The sequence below is a fragment of the Pogonomyrmex barbatus genome, unplaced genomic scaffold (assembly GCF_055798465.1).
Source record: "Pogonomyrmex barbatus isolate J1 unplaced genomic scaffold, ASM5579846v1 scaffold11, whole genome shotgun sequence".
Lineage (NCBI taxonomy): Eukaryota > Metazoa > Arthropoda > Insecta > Hymenoptera > Formicidae > Pogonomyrmex > Pogonomyrmex barbatus.
Window position 1 is genome coordinate 3588708 of NW_028297107.1, and position 23789 is coordinate 3612496.

At 37.3% G+C, this 23789-nt stretch overlaps 1 protein-coding gene across 3 annotated transcripts in view; it reads right to left on the bottom strand.

Annotated features, from left to right (window-relative positions):
• LOC105422335 (nephrin) overlaps positions 1–4407 on the bottom strand; it is a 194161-nt gene extending 189754 nt beyond the window's left edge. For all 3 annotated transcript variants that reach the window (XR_016138043.1, XM_089071342.1, XM_089071341.1), the window contains exon 1: positions 3733–4407. The gene's annotated coding sequence lies outside the window, so the exon portion shown is untranslated. The remainder of the gene's footprint in view (positions 1–3732) is intronic.
• Between the last annotated feature and the right edge of the window lie 19382 nt (positions 4408–23789).

Consider the following 23789-nt stretch of genomic DNA (forward strand, 5'->3'; position numbering starts at 1 on the left):
ATTTACCTTTTTATAAGATCTCCTCAAAGGAATCTATCATTTCCTGTGCAATATCCATAAAATCTTATATGCCAGAAAAAGTTGAGGTGATTCAAAGGAGGATCGAAGGTAATAATCATGACGTCGAATTAGCGCCAAGAATAATGGGATCTGGAGTGAACTAAGAGAATAGCTACCCTAGGAAGTTTCGATAGACGAGATATCGAGGAACCCCGAGCCGCTTCTGAGCTTTTCACGGAGCTCTTAAACGGCCATTATCGGGCTCGAGTTCGCGAGGGCAACCTTTCCGACGCAGCTCCGAAGATTGAAGAAGAATTTCACAAGAACCTGCCTTGTGACAGGTATCAAAACCAACAAAATCGAAAGATGATGTTGGACGGAAAATTAACACGCTTAAGACGACAACGACTTTTAGAGGAATAAAACTTAAATAAATTCTTCCTGCTCTCATTCTTGTCTCTAACGGATCACTTGACTCTATCATTTTATTAGTTATTCAATCTCCATTTTCTTGTACAATTTTCGATAATCAAAAAAACTGCGGACGAAATAACGAAAAGTAGATCATTATAATTTGTTTATGTATACAAAATTAAAAATTAATCTTCATATTGAAACATTCAAATAACATAAAAAGTCATAATTTATTAATCATAATTATATATATCGTATTTATTAATTATTGTTATACTATAATTTATTATTATCGTAAACAATTATATCGTAACAATTATAACTATATTAATATTGTTTCTATGCATTAATTTGTATTTCAACTTTAATATCGCATTTGGAATTGGAAACATTTATTCGTTGAATTAGTAAAACAAAATGTGTAAAATATAATAAAGGCAAATACATAATATTCCGCGTGTGTTTCCGTGTTCGGAGCTATTTCGTAGCTTCGCAGGAACTTTCCCAAAGAGACATTGCAACAACAAACACGTCTTCAATGTCTCGAAGTGGAGATAGGGATCCTGTTCTCTAACAAGTTTTCGTGAAACACGAAAAGGCGACGGGCCGTTTACGAAACGGAGGCAACGAATTTGTCGAAAGCTCGCTCGCAACGAAACACGCTTCCGGAATTTTAGGTCAATCGCTCGCGCAACTTCCTCCCCGAATAAACGTGCCGCCCATGCCACGTAAAGTATACATTGTTCCTGCTTCGACCGCCAAATGTCTTCGACCGGACTGGCTTATGGCACGCGGGTCACTTAATTTGCCTAAAGTGCGCTAGTCGATGAAAATGTACCTCCCCTCCTCCCCATTTTTTTTATCCTTCCACTGCACCGCAAGTTGTACTGAGGAAGTTTTGAATGGACTACTTGTACTTTCGTTGATAGTAGCTTTGCAAGTTCACGAGCGGAAAAGACTCCCTTTTAGAACGTTATTTGCCCGACAAGAAGTCACACTGTTTCTCCCGACGTTTCGATGTTGTCTACTCAAACATCGCGGACAAAAAGGATTTGGAGAAAGAAAAACGGGGAACTTTACAATGCCGAGAATCGATGACGCCGCGAAAAGTTACGTAGATGGTATTAACGAACAAAAACTGGCTAATTAACTTAAGAGACAGTAACTTCTAAATAAAGAAAAGTAGAGAAAAGTTAAACGTGGATATATTTTATTTGTAGTAATTAATTAGTAGTAGTTTAACATAGAATCAAGGTCTATTATTATATTCCTAATTTCATTTCGTATTCATGACGCTATGCTTACGGATCGATATATACAAATTATGAAGTAATGACTGATTGTCCCCATAAACGCGAGATCATTTTTCACCGGTTGTTAATTGAAATGCATTTTCCGTCCACAAGCCAGTTTACGTATGCATTCAATTCCGAGGGAATGTTCGCACAATACGATTATTACACATGCGCCAATAAATGAACAGTAAAAAAGACTTTTGAACAGCTATAATGAAAGCTTATGTATCGATAGAAATTTGTAATTGAAATGTACAATAAAATGGTGTATAATTTCACATTGTTAATAATAACTATAATTAAAAATTATAATTATTTGAATAAATTTACTAAAATATACTTTATATCTTCGTTTATCAATATAAATTAAATAGATATTTTATAACTTTGTAAATTTGTTCAATTTTTATTTTTTACTCGATTGCATATTAAATTATACAATCATCATAGCAATAAAAGAAATAATCGATATGTAAAAGAGGTTTCATAAAACTGTTTGTTGTTAATTTAAAAATATATAAATAAAAAGTTTGGTAAATAGAAAAATGGAAATAGAAAACTGATCAATTTTTAGTAAATTTAAAGTTCATAGTACTAGGGTACATAGTACGTCAATGAAAGCGATTAATCAAAAAACTAACGAGCCGAAAAGCTATTGATTTCGTTTGAACGCAATCCTTTCGAATGCAAAAAGCATATTGTTTTATTCGCATACGTTTATTGAAAGCCAGCTATTACGTAGCAATCACTTGGAGGTAGATGGAGTCGGATAACATGAAGCGTAGCACATTTATCCCTTCGACTGTTAATGTTTTACATTCGGAACGGAAAATGCTTTTGCGGCTTGCCTATCAACGCATTGTCAATATAATTTCGACGGAAGCTTATTGGCGCTGACAGTGACGCTGTGTATTTGATTTTCTGCGGTGACTGTTATTTAACTTTCATAATATTACAACCGGAAACACTGGTGATATAGATGTCCAATGTATTTACAAATGAAGCCTGGTGTTTTTTTTTCCAAGCCGCATCTTTATTTTCTTGTTATATTTACACAACTTTTATTTGCTGGCTTGTATTGGCATTATGTTGAATTAAATTAAAATAAAAATAATAATAAACATAAAAATTGTGGCGAATTAACAAAAAATTTTTAAAATCTATTTCTGGCAAACATTTCGTATAATAGTAATATATCTAAATATTATAGTTAAATCAACTGTATCGCTTTTGGTTTGATAAATTTATCAATATGAATATCTATCGATATTCGTATTGATAAACTTGTCAAACCAAAAGTATATAGATTTATTATCGTGTTCATAAGTTAAATATTGGAAATAGCTGTTTCATCTACTATGAAAAATACATATAATTGATAATATTTCCTGCAAACTGTATTAATATACATTATAAAAAATAATAAATTATAACGATTTCTAAGTAATTAGATGGTTAATTTTAGAAAACAATCCATTATCCATTTAATCAATCTTTTAATAACAAAACAATTGCATATATATAAAATTTGCATCTTTATATCATTAAAATTTTCAATCAAAAAAATTCTATCAGTGTGATAAGAATTCTGTTTAAATTATAACTAGTTATAAAATAAGATAATTATTGTTGTTTTCTCAAAAATAACAATATTAAGTTTAATTTCTTTTATAACAGAGATAGAGATATTAATATGCAATTAATATTGTTTAATAAAATTTTTAATATGTTTGACGTGTGCAATTTAACGTTGCATGTAATTTAACGTAGCAATCACTAACGTAGCAACAAATTTGAGAATTAATCAGAATTCGTTTGAAAATCGGAAAGAAAACGGAGAAAAAAATATGTATCTTCAGATGCGAAATTAAACTTGACAGGGGAACACGATTAAACTCGCACGGGCCACACCTCTGGATAATCTCCGATTTTTCGAAGTCTAACACACTTAACACTCTAAACGGCTACTATTCATTCGCGTATCAAACACCACCCGGAAGATAAACGGAATTGAAACCGTTACCTGAGCCGTCAATCCTTTAACACTCGATCAAAACGCACTGCCAGATGCAGCTTGCACACACGTTACACGCATCACGGCACCGCTGCGACAGATCGTCCTGGCGCCAACGTCACTCCTATCGTTGCCGTCGCCGTCGTCGTCGTCGTCGTCGTTGTCGTCGTTGTCGTCGTCGTCCTCGTCTTCGAATGCCGTCGCGAACACGTGGTGTCACGAGCTGTCATCGGCGGTCGTGACAATTTGCGACCCTCTCGCCACTATTCACTGGATCCTGGAAACCATCCCCTCGCCGCATCGTCCTCGAGCGTGTGTCGCATCGTGCCACGCATCTGCCGAGTCACACCGCCGAAAAAAAATCACGCACGACTCTGCTCTTTTTTCTCTCTATTATTGGCCAACACCGCCTATACGTCACTCTGCGAGATAAACACCATCCCTTGGCGGCGGGGGAGGACGTCGTCGTTCGGATATCGACGTCACGGTGGAGCGAGAACTCGCACTCGCGGTCTCTCCGCACTCGAAACAAACTACTCCTAACGCGTTTAAGATTTCTGATATCGTTACCCAGCAGAGAGGATTCGCGATTTCCGAAGGATCGCGGGACTCGATCCTCCCACGCGATAGACGATACGCGCGCGTCGAGCTCCGCGATGTCACTGGATGCTGCCGGCGAACTTTCGCGCACGGACAAACCTACCCCGATCTATTCCCACCCTTGCTACCTCTCCTCCTCCTCCCGGTCGGGGCGCTACCCATCCCGCGCCGCGTACACATGCAGACTCAACTCCCTCCCCCGTATGCCGACACCCATGCTTCGTGCAAGCTCGATAATCTTCGTGCGTGCCCGCGAGCTTCAATCGGCGCACGGGAGTGAACCAGCTACAGGGGTAACAGAATGATCAGGAGGCAGTTTGAAAAAGAGAAAAATGTGCTTTCCCCCAATGTCCACTCGAAAAAGCAAGAGGCGATGGATTAGTGAATGACTAATGAATATATATATATATATATATATATATATATATATATATATATATACGCATGTTATATTTGGAAAACAAACAATTAACAAGAAAAATAGGAGTCTATTTGTAATTGTTACATGTACTATATAATTTTTGAAAAGTTTAATAATATTTATTATATAATTATGTATAAAATATTATTAGTACGCTTCCACCACTTTATCCATCACTAGCTAATTTTTAAATCCCAGCTATACTAAATAATAAAATTAAAATTGGAGTGAAATTCATCACACGTTATTTTGTCAAATGCATTGTAAAAAGAATATATATATTTTTTATATATATTTTTATTGCTAATATTTTCGCACACTTTTTAGAGCTACTTTCATGCATCAGCATTGAAAACGGATAATAATTGTCATCAAGTGTTAAAAGTCGGTAATGTTTTTCAGAATTCCTATAAATTATTAAATTCATAATTAATTAATTGAGTCATCAGATTTGGAACAAGCGAATTCATTGAGAGAGTTGATATTATGGCGGACGAAAGAGATAAGAAATAGGATGCACGATAATTTCCACGTTTCCACGTCGACCAAAGCTATTACTTGACGATAATTAAGATCGTCCATCGGATTAAAGCTAATATTTACATAGATGATAAATGTCGCGTATTTACGATAAATACTCGCTTTATTTATCATCTATATAATTTTGTTATTTGTTAATATTTTAACATTATTTATCATTACCATTTTACGTATTGTTATTATATTACTTATATTATTTACTGAAATAAAACTACTCTGTATACAATTTTCTCGTATCGAAGACGATGTTTGCTTTATAAATGCTTTACTTTGAAATTTATCGATAATTATAACAATTTGATATATATCAATTTCATATATATCAATTCTCAACAAACGTATTATAAACAATTAATGAATTTTATCGACGAATAGTAGTTTATGAATTCGATGCTTGAAATGCATAAAATAATTCTGTCTGATTGGACGTTCGTATTAATGAGGTTTAAAAATAATAACGGATTTCGATAAAAACGTCGTAAGAACATAAGCGGATTTGACTCGATGTATCAAATCGGCTAGCATTTCGATAGACACGCGAATTTTTCAATGTTTTAAAACGATTTATATATCTTTCAACATGGTGCATCCATCAATCTCTATGGGATTATCATAAGCAAGAAATCGACACATTAAGAATAAAGAGAATAAAGTCTCTAAAATAGATCCCATTCTTTGAATTGTTTGTACAAGTAAAGCTGAGAATAATTACTGTTCATTACTAGTTAAAAACGTAGATCCAAATTGCCATAGGAAATATGCTCTTGCTTTAATTCAAAATTATCATATAATAAGTGTCTTACGAAAAATATTACAAATGCGAGTAACTAAATTTTATCTTCTCTAACTATCTCTTTTCTTCTATAAAATCTTCTTATAAAATTGTTAATGAAACAATCCCAGTTATATTCGAGTAGCAGGTTACCTTCTCCGCAATAAATTATTACAAAATATAATATAAATTAGGATTTCTTCTTTGAAATTTAAACTCATCCTCTTCTTGTTGAATATTCCGAAAGTCGCGAGGCGAATCAAATCGGAAGGTATTTCATCCCCGGCCCGTCCCGGCAACCGTCGTGCGTCGGAAACGCGCGACGAAAAACTTTCTTACTTCGGACTTTGACGAACCAATTTGCGTTATAATCACTCTGGTTTTCGGAATCGCTCGGCGTGCAAGGGGCGAACTTCGAGCTAGCGAGCGCTAACGAGCAAGTCCGTCGCTCGTAATTAGCGCTTTCCAAAACTTAGATAGGAAACGTCGATGGCCGACTGGAATACAGCGCGATTGCGGGCGGATGCGGGAGGATAGGCGCGAGAGCCGGGAAAGGGCTCTCCTCCCTCTCCATCCGGTGAGGAGGTGTGACCATGTAGAAAGTAGCTCGTTACACGCACCACCGCGAGGAGGTGCTAATTACCGTATCAATTGACCGTTCGTTAGGAGCCGGACGCAGTTTGCGCGGCTCCGATCGCGATCGCACACGTGACCGTCCGACCGGCGACGAGACGCCTTTGTGATGCGCGAATCAAATCCGCACCGCATCGAGATGCGATATCCGTCGCGTTATAACGTGTTCCCCGTGCTGCTTGCCATCAAGTCGCGATACCCCGGCTCAGAAACCTAACTGCGAAACCTTCCCCGCGACTATATCGCGATAGAGACTTCGAGCGGGTAACTTCATTCCGGCGGCTCGTTTATAGTTATACGGCTTTGTGATTGGCTGCGTGAGACGTGAGACGCGTCATCGGGGAATATGGAAATGTTTCTGTCTCCTCGCGTGATGCACATAAAACTGATGAACATGTCGCAATGCATCGCGATGACGGTTGCGTTTCAACGCAACCGATAGATGTTGATAATTGCAATTATATTTTGTTTCTTTATTTATATAGTACGTGATAGGTTGGTTTAACGTGTTTTACATCTTTCATTTTTTTATTTAAATTATGTTTTAAATGTTTATGTTTTATGTGTTTTGCAATCTTAGAGCAGATTACAGGCTCGAATAGATTTTTCTATCTGTGCACTTATCAGCACTTTCAAAATTCATGTGCGACATCGCTGTCATCGATTCGCTAATCGAAAATGACTGCGAGAGCGATATATACGTGTTTGAGATCTTTGATCAAGGTGATATCGAATTTGCAATTGGGCATGCGCATGTCAGCTCGATACACTCGAAATATGCGAATGCGAACGCAAATATGAGAAGACACTCGCAGCCTGGATATTATCTCAGCGAACGAATATAAAGGAAAATGACGAACGTGACATAAATATGCATCACATTTTTACGTTTTGGAATGTTGATAAGCGTGAGATGTTAAATTACACTTTATTAAAAATATTTTAGAGATTATAAATTAATATTTCTACGTAATATAAAATTTTATAAAGAATAATTATCATATAAAGTGTGTTGTGTTATATAAAAATTGACGATTTTTTGACCTTTGCAAAACTTTGCAAAAGTATTTTTAATCACATTGCTAATTATGTTATTAATCGTACAATTTTCTTTTTATCTTTGTATGTATGTATGTATGTATGTCAATCATTTCACGTGTCTTTGTTTGTCCTTCGACTCTCTCGATATACCGTATAGTAGATCTAGTTCTGGTCTAGGACAACATTCAACTTTCACAATGTTCACTTTGAGGCAGTGGCTTCACATGATTGCGCACGTCGGTGGCTTTCTGATTGCGAAGGACAAGCGTTATCAATTCTGTTCCGAGGCAACATGTATTTCTCCTTGTGTACATAAACATACATATGTATAACTACTTACGTATAGTGAGTGAGGTAAATTCATACGTTCCGCCATGTCATACTATGAAGATTCGCAAAGGATAGGACTTGTTTCTTAACTCGCATGAATTCAACAGTAATCCTTCCTTTTACGAGCTTAAACTGAGCTAACGCTCGAAGGTTAAATCACGCTACGTGCCTGAAACTCGAAGAATTTCCGCGTTTTGGAATTTCGGAAGTTGGAGCCGGTCAATATTCAAGTTCGCTTGTTGGATAACCGATAACCGAATATTTTGTCTTACATGATTACTTAATGCATATTTTTGTATATAATAAAAATATTTAAAATTTAAAATCACATTTAAGAATATAAATATAACAAATAATTAATTAATATTAAATATCTCAATTAATTTCGTGTTCTTTCTCATATATTAATTTACAAAATATCATATTTTCATCGTAAAACAATAATACTGTTTGGAACATTTGCTATTGTTAATTCCTTACAAAAATATAAAAATATTTTCTATTAATTAAATGTTTCAAAATTCTGGTAAATTGTAACCTTGATAGAAAATCAATTTTTTACTTAGTGATGAAAACATTTTTTATTCGCATCAGAAGACAGACGGGGTTCACTTGCGATATCATCGCATATAAGAAGGATATATCTCGAGTCAGGATCTTTCTTTCGGATTTTCTGATTGAAATCTGGAAATCGAAAGAACTTCGCCAGCGAATGTTGCTCTTCGTGCTCGAGACCGTGTGAGAGAGATTGGCGATCTTTTTCATCCGACTCGGACGGCCAAATTATATTCAGATAATTTGACTCCCTTCGAATCCCGCATGCGGTCGCGTACGGAAAGATTTCGAAGCGAACCCCGATCGTCCGAAGGGGGACCCGAAGGAGCCGATCTTACTGAAGGCTTTACTTCAGCGCCGTCGACTTCGTAAGCGCTCCCGAAATCCTTGCGCGCGGTAGAAAGGATTGGATCAGCGATTGGAATTCTGAATCCGGCGAAATCAGTGAGGCGAAAACGCTCGATACGGCAAGTTCGAGATCTCTCGGTCTATGAGAAGTGCGAGAGTAAGGCGGAAAATCGCCAGGGCGGGGAAAAAAGGACAAAAAACAAGCGGACGTTTTGCGCGGAGCGAAATAACGAGCGTTTGCGAGAGACGAAAGGAATTTAATGCGTGAACGCGCGTTAGACGTTGCACTTCTCGTTCGACGTTTCCTGCTCAGCATCCATGAACTCGTAATGGCCATCATTCCTCATTCGTCAAACAACCGTAACGCGAAAACGCGAATATCGAACAGAATCGAAAAATTTACGTGGCAGAGTATTTCTATCCGGCATAATTATTTGGCAGAACAACTTTGGCCATCTCGATGAATACCCCGCTTTTTATACACTTTGCTTTGTTCCGCTTTGCTCTGTGTTCACTTTTTCCGATCGATATTATATGCGAATAGAAATCATTCAGCTGTTAAAGCAAAATATTAATTTCAAGTTTTTATTCAGATTTCTATAGCTATTCACATCGTTATACATATATCAAATTATGTTCAACTGACAAATAAAAAATTTCTCTTTCTGAAAAAAAAAATGATATATGCGCAAAAAAATAATATCTGAATAAACGAGATGTGAAAGGAATAAAAATACAATTTCAAAAATTTTTATAATTATAAAAATGCAAACTGGATCTGCAATTAGTACATTCAAATTCAAAAAAAGATTATTTAAACATCAAAAGGTAGCTATGTAGTCTATATTCACGCTTTTGTCTATATAAAAAAAAAAAAAACTTGTATATCTTGTGTATCTAAAAATATTTACGTGCGGTAAATCAAGGCTTAAGAAATCTAGCAAAACAAGAATCCCGAATTTTCGACAGCGAAATCTACAGTGTTAACTTCGAAAGCAGGCCGAAGAAACCCGAGACTTTCCGTTTCCGTTGCAGCAGCTTTCCGTTGCTGCGCAACGGAAAGCTGCATCCAGCAAACATCCCCCTGTTAAAGAGCAAATTCTCCGGCGGCGTTTCGTAACTTGTCAGTCGCGGGCGTGAAACTTAGCGAGTCGTATGTATTCCTCGACCGAAGAAGTAGCGTCGCTACTCGCCATTATCACGTACGTCGAAATTCTCATAAACGCAGGGAAGACGAATAAACCGCTGGTACCGAAAGGAGTTCGGCACGACGCGACGGGCGCTTACCACTTCTGTCGTGCCTGTCGAAATTCCCGGAGTTCCCGCTAACTTGAAGGAACTGTTCTAGCCGGAAGTGGAGTGAAACGACGGCTTTACTCCACGCGGTCGCGCGAGTTTTATTGCCGGATCTACGTGACTTCGAAGTCCAGGAATAAACGATGGATGTACGGGATGTCGAGTTTTCCGGTCAAGGCGCAGTCTGTATCGAAGTTACGGTGACGACAATAACGGTCCAGAAGCACAAAATCAAAAGCTAGTTGGGAAACCTCACGCCCTGAATTCGGAACATCCCTCCTACTGTGCTTCCTATGATAAATTGTTGTTTACAATGTTGCGTTAAATATTACACTGATACATATCAATTCAATTTCGAAAATAATATTGCATTCCACATCTGTACATCTGTGTTTTTTTATTTTCTGTATTTTAATATTATATTTTACATTTACGTTCAAAAATATAATTAAATATGTACAGAGATAAAAATACGGCGAGTATTGTTTCATTAATATCACGTTAACTCGAGGGGCAACGCGTGCGTTTATATATTACGAGAAAAAGAAGCATATATATATATATATTCGGTGCAATTTCTATAGTCAAATGCGTATTCGCCACACTGCGAGCCATAGAAATTTTTGCGAACATTACGGCGATGTTCGATCATAACATGCTTGCATGGCTCGAAAGGAATGTAAAGACGCGTATCGCGGAAGCGAATGGGCAATCGATTACCATAATACGGTGATTCCGGTGCGATTCGACGGACATTCCAGTGTATATCGACGATCGGAGCGTGATCTATATAAAGAATCGATTGGATTAATGCATACAACACACATGAGACACACATGCGAAGAGTCGACGAGATTTCACGGTATATTGCTCTTTCCGCTATTACCTTTACCTTCCCGTTTTCCCGTTTTCCGCAAAATGATATTCGGACGCAAAAAATGCGTATTACTAAATAATAATTGCGCTAACGTACAATCTTTTAATCCGAAATTCGTTCCGAAATCGTTCTGTGGTCGGTACCGATGATGCACGCGAGTCCGCAGCGAGCTAAATTCGCAATTGCTCTTTTAACTGGTATTTTTTCAATCCGCATTCATCGATTCTGTTGCGCCGCGGCAAATTTCAGAACAAAAATTCCAATATCATTAAGCAAACACGTCGCGGTGTAACCCGGCAAAACTGGAATTAAATTTACCCGTCGAATGGTCACAATGTGCTTCCCCCGGAGCTATCGCGCGGCATAATAATCGAGCGCGACGGAATTCTCGCGCTCGATTCGTGCCCTGTCCAGCGATAACCCCTTCCCCCCTCCCCCCTTCCCCCCTCCCCCCCGCTTCTCACCCCGCTTCTCACCCCGCTATAAATCGAGACAGATAGATCCGAAGGCGCGTATCGAGGAAACCGTATAGGCGATAGATTATCATAATACGGCGATTCTGGTGCATTCCGACCCGCGTAAAACCCGAATTCATGCGCGACCGCGCGCGATTTACGTTCGTTTATTTGTAACGATAATTCGCCTCGCGCAGAAAGACGCCGCCGGGCGGAAACGCCCGGCAGAACGAAACGTTATTTCGCATGCGATCGGAGTCGCACGGAAGTTAAGGACGATTAAATGATATACCGCGCCGCCGGAATGAGAATCGCGCAGATAGAAATACTAGGTTTTGCGAGAATTTATATGAAGTTCAGCGATATATATTCGCACGTGTGCAACTGAAGGGGTATTCTTACGGGACGAAGCCGCACAGGTTCCCATGATCGAAGTATAGCGATACGACGTTTTGTACGACGTCATATGGTGTGAAGTTTAGAAATTAGTTTAGAAATTAATTAGAGTCGGGAAATCTCATGTGAAAATATCGAGGCTTTCAATTATTTTTGTGTTGTAAATAAAATAACAGAGGTTCAGTGGCATCTCGTGTACTACATATACTGCATGTCATGTATCTAATACGTATATCGTATCTAATATTTATTGAAACGATATATGTATAGTTTCTCGTTGTACCGAAACAACGAATTTTTTTTTTACGCATCGATAGAAAAATTCTGTTATTGATATACACACAATCCTAAAGTAAACTTTGTCGCATACTGCTGGTTTGTACGCACCAATGCCAATATACACACACACACACACACACACACACACACACACACACACACACACACACACACACACATGTTTTTCCATAGATATCATTACACGTGAGGTACAATCTCGCGAATAGCACACATTCAGGATATGCACGATAACCGTAATATCTCTCATTGTCACGTGAACGTTCTCAGATCATCGAATCTAAAAACCGCTTCAGTTGTTTTCGTAGTTCTTGTTTTATTCCTAATCTCATCACTGTTTTATATGATCTTTTTTCTGAATCCGTCGCGATTATTCAAGCGAATCAGTTTTTAAATCATTTTCATAAATCAAATTTATCATACGTGTTTCTCACCTCGTAACGCTTCAATTGATAAAAAATATGTAGAGCAAAAAGTATTTTTTACAATATGAGAGGATTATTGACTAAATATATAGATAAAATATATAGATATATAGATAAAATAAAAAAAGGAGAGGCTTAAAAGAAGGTTTAAAATTCAATAAAATTAGATGAAAAATCTATTGTAAAATATCAATAATATAATTTCTTAAAATATTCCGAGTATAATATCAAAATAAAAGGAACATGATTATTCATCCATCTAAAGTGTGCCATAGAGTTCTAAGTGTGTCACGAGTAACAGGAACATTTCAAAACATCTCTACGAGAAATGCGGTAGAAAAGGGAGAAAAGAGAGAAGCGCGTCCTCGTGGAATGCGGCTGCGAAACGCATGGAACGTTATGAAATTTTCAAGGGTTTCCGCATTTTATCGGGTCCGATTTCCGCTGGGGAATCGGTGCAGGGAAACGGGGCAGCAAATGCAATTCTTAACGCTATGCGGAAATCGTGTGGTGAAGCTTGAGTGTACGACTTCCGGCATGGCTTCTTCGACGATGAAGTCGTCGAGCTGACATGCGTCACGGCAGTTAGTGGAAAAATATTCTTGATTCCTTTTACCCGTTGATTCTGAATTCAAAATTTTCTATCATTCTCACGTTCATCGCAAAAATTGATATTTAAGATTTAAAAAATATGATGTACCAATATCTAAGTACGATAGCTAGGTACAATATCGAAGATGTGAAAAATATGATGAACTGTATTTTGTATTAATTATTACTCATTAATTACAAATGTTTAGTCAAATATTTTAATTTGTTATTATTGTTGAAATTTATATAGAAATTATCAATGTTCATTTATACACATTACATAAACACAATTTGTTCGCTACAGTAATTTTTTGAGACAAAAACTGCTTCAGATTCAAATCGCTATCTACAATGAATCTATAAAATGAATTTTCTTCAATGGTACTTAAGGCATTAAAGAACCCCACTTCGCAAAGACTTAATTTATACGGGAAAAATAAATCCGGTGATGGCCGTAAAAACATTCTCGATAAACAGCCCTTTTGCTAAAGGAGAATTCCTCGCCTTAGTTTCTCCCTTCGCACTCGGCCCTTAGAACATTCGCGAGTAGGAATGGAGTAATAAATCACCGGATTCTTTCCAATAACTGCCTGCACATCGATAAGAAACGGAATAAAATTCCGCTTGAGAAAGTACGCGGACGAAATTAATATATATCCTCTGCGCGTATTGATAAATTTTTCTCTGCCGAACAAACTTTGTCGATGACTAATATCCCAAAACTCGTTTGCGCGTAAAAATTTTACGTCGCTCGCTTTTCCGCAATTTCATTTTCGATATAAAAAAAAAAAAAACTTAATCCTCAACTATGCAGCAGAATAGAATTTATCATGACGCGAATGCTTGGATGAGGAATATCAAGAAGAATAAAAAAAAAAAATATATCGAGCTTTAATCGCTATCGACAAATTGTAGTATTTCTGGATCGAGAAAATTATCTTTTCGTTTTCTTTTCCGTGTCGTTTGTAAATCGGCGACGTTGTCATCAGAAAACGTCACGTTGTTCGTGAATTAATTAATGCTTCAATCGAATCGCTATGCTAACGGGGGAAAAAGAATGACGACGACGACGACGTGACGCGACACGACAGTAAAATCGACGACACCAACGATGGTTCACTGATCTTTTCAACGATTCTAGTCTTCAATTACGTCATTCCTGAGTTTACTTCTCAGTGGATTCCGACATCTCATCCGTCACATTCGTGGACAGTTCTCTCTTGGCTAAAAATCTCGCGATCGCTTATTAATTCAACGGAATCCATCAAAAACAAAATTCCGAATGTAAATTGCCACAAGAAAAATAAAAATAGCGCCTTACGGTATTCTAATTTAGCGAAAAAAATAAAAGAAAGATAAATCGATAACCAAAAGTGCGTTTAGTTCTGGTACGTAACATATAAATTTATTTTATCTAAAAGTAAACAAAGAAACATTGCTATTTTCATAGACATCCTTTTCTTTCCTTTCATCGTGTGTTGAAAAATATAACAATATAGCTTACATCTAGATTATAGTAATTTAGATTCTACTAATTGCGTATGGAGAAATTTATACTCGATCAGAAAGAAATACACCTATTACAGATGCATTAGCTTATCATATACATTCTAATTATGCTACAAACGCTGTTTGCAATACAATAACCCAATCGTAGTTCAATTACGGACAGTAACAGCAAACATTTACACTAAATGGGAAACATGACAGTGTCCCCTTTTAATCAACGAGATTACATACAGAGAGTTTAGAAACTACAGCCTGGGAAAGTTTTATCAGTAAATTTGTTCCGTATTCCTGCTTTGCTTGCTTATTCAATTCCATAATAAATGATTCTATAAAATTATGATATTGACATAAATTCTTAATTCTTATATGACAAAACATCCAATTAATGAAAGAAACAAACGATATAAGAAAACAAAGGAAATGAAGGTGAAAAAGAATATTATTTATAATTGTTTTATATTTTTATAAATTTTTTTAAAATAATTATTTTGTTATCAATATTCTAAATTTTTTCAAAAGCATCATATCTCTCTCTCTCTCTCTCTCTCTCTCTCTCTCTGTTAGAATAAAAAACTAGAAATGGGGAAAATTCCCCATTTCGATGTCATCGAGGAAAATTACGATTTGTTCGTTCAGGAAAATGCCTTTTATCTAAGATTTCGAGAAGAAATGCGAATAGCGCGGCGAGATAAATCCATACGTCGGAAAATCTGTCTTTTCGCGAAATAAGTAATCCCGGAATAAATAAGAAAGAAAAAGAACAAATAGGAACAATTGTCTCATAAGCGATATTCTTCATTTTTGCTCATCTTAAAATCGCGCTTTCACCGACTCATTCGCGTTGTGCACGTTTACGCTATCAAAAGCAGTACACTGTATATTAAATCGAGTATATTACGGCGAGTATCACGAGAATAAAGTTTTGCGAGTAAGCGCGCGCGTTTACGTAAATTTTGAGGAGTTAAATTACTCGGAAAATGAGTAATCTCGCGAATAATGGGGAACGCCGGAAGTGGAGAAGGGCGAGGAGTGCACCGGTAGCGTAAACATTGTGCTGACTCGGGTTTAATCAGAAAGAGCCAAATGAGCCCTTCGGGTCAGCTCTCAGCAATTCGACAACGGGATCGCGTCTCTCTCGTCGTAAGGGATAAGGAATGACGTCCGGGATATTGTTTCCTGCCGATCCGCATCGACCAAACTAGATCGAGGAGGCTGAGTAAGAAGCCATCAAGCAACTTCGAAAGTTTGGAAATTACAATCGACTTGCCTATAACTTGCGTTGGTCTCAATAGATAATAAGAAAAATGAGAAAAATTTCTTCGCGTTTCCGATCGATCATCGTCACAGATATAAAATCATTCTGTATAGATTTATTTTTGTATAACGATAATTAAAAAAAAATAGAAAATAGATTTTTATCCTTTTCTCTTTGTCAATATTGAAAGATTGTCGTGAAACAATTTATAAAAGCCTGATAAAGCACAGACGTAGTTTGTGAAAGGTCTAAAAGTATAATGTTTATCGCAAATATAATTTTTCGGTTCTTTTATTAAATAACATTTTTATTATCCGATATACAATTATGAAAATCCTCGTTTAATTTTTCTGCATATCAACGTTTAATCTGGTTTAATCTTTAAATAAAAAAATTGTAGAACACAATCGAAAAGTTTATTATGTAGCCATAAAATTGTTAATATAAAATCTAGATGAATAAATGGAAATAAAAATCTATAGGTAGCTTTATTATTTTGTTTTATTTGCGATATATAACTGTGCAATCAAACTAAAATAAATCTTTTTAATGTGCGAGAAAATAACAGTAACAGATTATAATACGTTTATAGAAGGCAAATCCGTCGCCTAATTGTATATCATAAAATATCGGCGTCGAACTTCCGCGTGATTGATTTAAGCAAATGAACTCGCGATATAGTGCGCGAGTTAGCGAAAATTAGCATTTTGATGATTCCGATTTTAAATGTCCATAATTGATTAATCATCTTTAATACGAAGCGTTAGTGTGCGAGTCGTTATCCCTTTTCTATGTAAACTTTGCTAACGATAATACAGTAACCAAATTTGTTTATTCGACTGATTACGAGCGAAACAAACCAGCCCGCTGATTGGCGGTTTTCCCGTGCTTTCCCCGAGTAAAAAGCAAATCTCGTAAAGACGTAATTGCGATCACAATTTACATCGACCGCTTGCATTCGCAATAACGAGGCCCTTCGATACTTTATATTATACGCATTAAATTCCACGTATGTATGGGAATATAGATATGATACTTTTATATTATTAAATTCCGAATGGTTTGTACGAGCGAGTTCAGATCTCGATGCTAAATATACATGAGAAGGCATTATATTTATGCCTGAACAATGGAAACGTGACAATGAAAATGCATAACGTATATTTTTCCATATTTATTACCTCGAAAATTAAACTCACTGAAATAATGCCGGTCCCGATATTAAACTGGAATTCCGGTGATCGTCAATCGACGAGAAAACGAGCGGGAATAAAACATGTACGACGATGCATACAGCCGGCCTCGTTCTCCATCCACACGGTTGGACTCGCGCATATACGAATATTGCTCAAGCAATATGCCATGCGTCGAGTTAGGCGATATCATACCGGTGCAGCAACATCCCCCAACTCTCATCCCTCCCTCCTCCCCCGTTGTGAGCTCACAACAACTTCGGAAACATCCGCCGCGGGAATTATCCCCGAAATATTTGCGGCGGGGCCGGCGCGACGTTCCCAGGTCCCTCGCATACGTACGCAGTGCGAAACGCGAATTTATGCTTCATAAATAAACCGACAGATAAAGTCGAGGGTAGGTAGAGGGTGGAAAGAGAGAATGCGCGCCTTCTTCAACCGCCAGTAATTCCCGGGTATTCACTTTCGAGAGTGCACCCGGGGCTCATCCGGTGCACGCAAGATCCTTCCCGCGCGCGGCGAACCCGGCGGAAACTTTTACCCTTAATCGTGCCGTATCTCGCGCGACTACCCTCCACGAGCGTGCAACAAATCGGCTTTAAGGCGTACGCCATTATAAAACAGGCTTCGTGCTGTATCCAGCTTGCTTGCGTGCGGGTCTCTCCCGTCGCCTCTCCCGCCTTACCCTGATCTTTCCCCGCGACTTTTCAAAATATAGAGTGGTTTAAAAAAGTGTGTGTGTGTGTGTGTGTGTGTGTGTGTGTGTGTGTGTGTGTGTGTGTGTGTGTGTGTGTGTGTGTGTGTGTGTGTGTGTGTGTGTGTGTGTGTGTGTGTGGTGGAGAAAGATTAAAGATTTTTCACGCTTGCCAGGAAAAAAATTGTTGCGGTAACCGCGGATCTTAATAAAAATCACAGAGGCGACGGCTGCCCCGAGAATGAAGCGGGAGATTGAGAGATAAAGTAAAATATTCTCTTAGTTTTACTCTCTCTTCCAGTTACCCAGTATTTTAGCGAAGTAGTTTTATCTTTAATCACTGCTTTATAATTTTTCAAATTTATGCTCGCGTGATTACGTATACGGTGTTAATTACGACCAATCCATGATATGTCTTATTTTATTATGTTTCCGTCGCTGAATTTAATAACGAAAAAGAAATATATTTATTTTTCACTTTATCAATTACAGAAAATAAAGATTTTAATTGTTATTTTTTATTTTCAAACATAATAATCGTATCAAATATACGTCCCTTTCACGCATCAGGTATAAAAGAAATCAAAACGATATTTCTAATACTTATAATTTAATACAACAATGTCTCATGGCTCCACTTATCTTTCAGCCGAGAATGTGATATATTCTGTCACGCTGATGGGTTGCATTTTTTTTCTTTCCCACCAGTTTCTTCCCCTGTGTGAGCCGCATTATGTCGGTTGCATGCCTAAGATGTGTACACATTCTTTGATCCTGGCTTGCGGTGCTGGAAATAGATGAATCTATGAGCCGCCCTCTTGCGCCCTCAGGAGGTATGCGAGGATTTTAATTTCACTCGAAAAAGAGAAGTAGTACTTTAAAGTGCACAAAAGGAAATCGGCTTCCGAGAGAAATTAGTTTTGTCGAGCTCCATCTCCGGCGGTGGCGGCGGCTGCTGCTGCTGCTGTTGCTGCTGCTGCTGCTACCATCGCCGTTGCTGCTGCTTCTATTGCAGCTGCATTCGCGAACTGATATGAACGTGCGCATAGCTCAAGATGGCCGGGGGAAAATGCAGTTTGCCCCCCGTTACGCGGAATGAATTCCAACTGAAACGGCGTTTATTTAAACGAGAATTAACGGGATGTCCGCTGCGCGCAATATATAATTGTCGGTAATAAGCGATTTATCGTTCAATGGCTCTTCGGTGAGAATCCATCGAGCCGAATATCGCCCGTTATGTAGAATCAAATTTCATTTTGATCTTCGATTCGGCCTTCCATTCTGCGAACTAGCACATGCGATTTTCAACTGCAATTTTCCCGAAGCCGTGTTTTCCTACCGATATTTATTCGGGATATTGTTAATTGAAGCGGATCAATTCTTTGAAAAAAAACTCGACATGCAAGTTTTGAAAATATTACTGCGTATCTGTAAAATTTGCATGAACAATAAAAGGAACTTATTGATAAAACACAAATCACAGGTACTTAAAAATTTAACTTTAAATTTATTTCATATTTTTTATTTTCGGACAAAATGCTATCTCTATATGGCTAATAATTTGTTATATAAAATTTATATTTCACATGTTGTTTTTATTTTATTTTAACATGTCATTGATTGTCGGAACCGTGATGCTAAGAAAGAATATATAACGCAGAAAAATGTACGTTATGAATGCTGTGTACCATATTTTTAAATGATGTTATTCAGACATTTTCCCAAGTACGACCTACTTTCAGTAGTCAAGGTTTAAAAGCCTCTCATTTCCAGGTTGTGCTAAATATTTAAGGAATTTCAGTCACGTGAAAAACGTTATCAAAACGCACGTTTTTTCGCTCTCGCTGACGTTTGCCTAGTTGCTAAGATATTTAACCAACATTGCAAAGTAGATTACAAACAGAATTTTTGTGCAGATTATTAATGTGTTGCGTTATTTGCAACAACTGTTTACAAAACTGCAATTTGATTAATGTTAGCATTAAAATTTTTAACATATGTATCTTAATGACTTGTATCAAAATTTTTAAATCTTTTATTTCTCATGATAGAAATATTAGATATAAAACGTATTTAATATTCGCCAAGTTTTATATCATTTTCTTCTTTTAGTTTATTGATTGACGTCCTTATAAAAGTAATATATGGTTTCATTTAATCTTAAAAGTTGAAAAAGTAGCAAAACACTGACATAGACAATCAAACTTTAAGTAAAGAAAGCTCAACTACAATTTGCCAAAGAATTTTCAGTCAAGAGGAAGTGCATCAGCCTTATTGTATTAAATATTTCAACGTTTACAGCAGGACCATTGAAAATAATCTCGCAATTTTGTCTTACATTAGCGAGCGAGTAAGAAAAGAGCTATTTACGACATCAGCGGGCGAAAAAGGTCGAAGAAGACTCCGGAAGGATATAAGAAAGGAAGGATGGAGAAATAGGGCGCAGGCAGAAGCCTGCGAGTCATAAATCGCAGACTTGCTGCACGAACGTAGAGATAGGAACGTAGTTTCCGACACGCGGGCCCTGCAAAATTTTAAGAGCTTAATCGGTCGCGTCGTGTTTCATTAGGCGAACGGCTTGCTTCTAATTAAACTGATTATAGATGTCAATTTTAGTTATCGTTACGCGCGCTCAAAAAATCAGAAAACGGGCATTAAAAATTAATGTTAACAAAACGCAACAGTTATCATTGTATTTTGACATCAAATATAACTTTCGCAAATTTAATTTCGGTTTCCTCGAAATATTAAATTTAAACACCGAGCGGGACAATCATTTTTGACATCATCTGTATAGATTTAACATACCGTTAACTTGTTACCCACACGAAGCATTGTGTGAGTATAATTAATGCATCGAAAATATCGCAAATGTAATTAGAAATTAATAAATTATATAACTTTGATATTATTTAAACAAAAAATTAAAAAAATTAATAATCCCTTTGTGTCAAAGTCATGAATGTTAACTAGCATAAATCAATCAATTTTAATTAATGCCATAAATGTATGTATTTATTTACAAAGAACAGTCGTTTGTCGCGTTAAAATTAAATATCTAGAGTAAAGTAAATATATACAATACAACTATATAATCAAATCAACGGGATCAAAACTTTCAATATATTGTCAAATTTTATTTACTCAAACGGATAACCTCGTTTTTATTTCAAAAGAATCAACATTTAAGAATTTAGAGTTTTATCATTTAGCTTCAAAAATATCACATCGGAATTTCGATTTATTTTGTCCTCGGGAACGGAAGTGGTAAAGCAAGCGACACGAGCAAAGTTTTCATGTAGCAACGTCAGACAGCCTATTGTAATCTCCATCGATTCCGCGACACGAAACTTGGAAGCTACGCGTCTCGTAAGTCCCGTAACCGGAAAGTTCAAAAGTCGATTGGTTCCGCCACGCATTCGATTGCCGCTCTGGAATCGGGTTTACATAACTTCCTCGATTTCCGGTACGACATCTAACCGTTGAAACTTGATCGGATTCTTAAAAAGAGACGTTGTATATTTATACCAATGTTCCGGGAAAAAAGTATCTACCGTAATTCTCTTTTCGTCGAAAGAAAACAGGTTTTTGCAACGTATAACAATAACAATACAAATAAAATTCTTTATTATTTTTCATGTTGTACACTTGTTAAAAAATGTAAAAATCAGCTATTTGAATTTAAGTGACTTAATAATAATGAGAAATCGAACAAATATTAAATGATTAAATTATTAACGAGTTAAATCGCACAATTTCACATTTATCTTATAATTAATTTGAGCAATTTAAAAAGATTGCTTTCACATAAAAAAACTTCACTTCCCAGATATTACAGAAAGATCAGAAAAACTATTCAAAACGTTTCGAAACTTATTCGAACATTGTGATTTTTCATTTATCCTCGGTAAATTCCATGTCATTACCAATATTTACTTTATCAAACGGTTCTCAATCTCTTTTGTGCCGCAAAACGGCCGCTATACGCTCTAAGGTCTAGCGAGAGAACAATGTACAAAAGGGAAGAATGGCGAACGATTAAAATAGGGGTGGCGGAGTGCGCACAAAAGAGAACGTAGGTTTCCCGATCGAGGAGAGAGAATCCAATATTAAATCAGGATCGTGCCCTGGCCGAAACGCCTCAAACTCGGCTATCGCTCTCCACGTGTTATTGCATAAACATTCCGTTACCGTTTCGCTACTCGAATTTCAATTATCATCGACGCGCCACTACTCGCGTCTCCTTGGTCCCTCACGTCAACCCTCGCGTTTCTCCCTGTGGCCCAGGGGGAGTCGCAATAAATCGATAACCATTCCAATAACGATTGACAACGTGACCACGGCCGCGTGACACGCATCGGCCTCGATTTAAATGACAAAGGGGTTTAATCGTCTGGCTCTCTCTCGTCCAAGTTTTCATCGCATCTCCTCGATAAAACCCGGCCCGTACCCTCGCGTTTGCAGTTTGCTCGACTACCGTCGCTTCGTCAGGCCGACACCTTTTTCATTTTCACCCTTTCGTCCTCTGATTTTCACAGTTCCCTTTCGCAGCGACGCGCTTTCGCGCGTTGTTTTTTCGGACTCTCCTTCGCCGTCCGACAGACGCGCCTTCGTTGTTTTTCGCCGTGTTCCCGCGTTCTTTTTTCGCGTCCCGCTTTTGACGAACCCCTCGTAAACAGCCCGTCATCGTCGGTGCCGTCGTGGCCAATCGATCGCGGCTTCGAGTGACAAACGTGTCCGGCCCTATCGATGTCGGTTCGCTGCTTTTTCGCGATCGATCACTCCCGCTGACTGTCGTGAAGTTTGATGGGAAACAATGTATATACACGATGACCGTGAACGATATTCTCGGATAGGTATCGATGTAGTATTTTTTTTTTTTTAACATTTTTTAACATTTTTCTTTAAACATAACGCTTACGTTTCTTTAGAAAATGATATTATCATATTGCAATACTCGGTACATGATCAAAATATAAAAATTATTTATGAGTACAAGCATTTTCTTTTATTTTTTTATAACAACTTTATACAAAAATAATTAATTTCCGTGGTTATTATTCAATAATCTTTCTTATTTTTGTAATATATTTATGTTAAGAAAGATTGCACAAATTGTGCAGTGTATTTTGAAATCCTTTCAGAATTCTTTGTTTAGATAAATTCGATAAATTTCTTACAATAAAGTTTTCTACAACGGAAATAAATACAACAAACGCATATTATTGTATTACAAATTCTGTTGCTATTATCGGCCAAACATCTGAAACATCGTAGCAATTTGTTAAACTTCGCAAGTACACGTACGCTAGAAATGTTCTCAACTCCACCCTTTCCGTGTATAAGAATTCCATCTCGTTAATTGTTTCTCCGTGATTCCTAATCTTTTCATTGTTGTAGTTACCAAAAAAAAAAAAAAAAAAAAAAACAACAACAAAGTATTAATGTATATGTATACGTATTGTACTATTAGTAGCAGTGCTGTGTCATAATAACGTCAACTTTAGAATTTCGTATACACACAGCGGAACTTCAACTGTATAAGAAACAGTTTCCCGACAAGAAGTATACGTTTGGGATTAAAGAGCGGAATCACAATCGGAAGGCGTTGTCGTATCGCATTCCACTTGGAGATTCGTAGCAGTCTTTGCGGGCGGAAATCTCGAAACATTATCACAGACGTACGTACAAGAGCGAATTTCTCAAACACGGCGATCGACTCGAGTTGCTTCCGCTCGGCAAGTAGTTTTGCTCCGGCGGTTCTCTCTCCGTAAGAGAGGACGAAGTTACTTCCTGGTGTGCGCAGCGGTTCTACCGACGGGCTTCTTCCGCACGAAA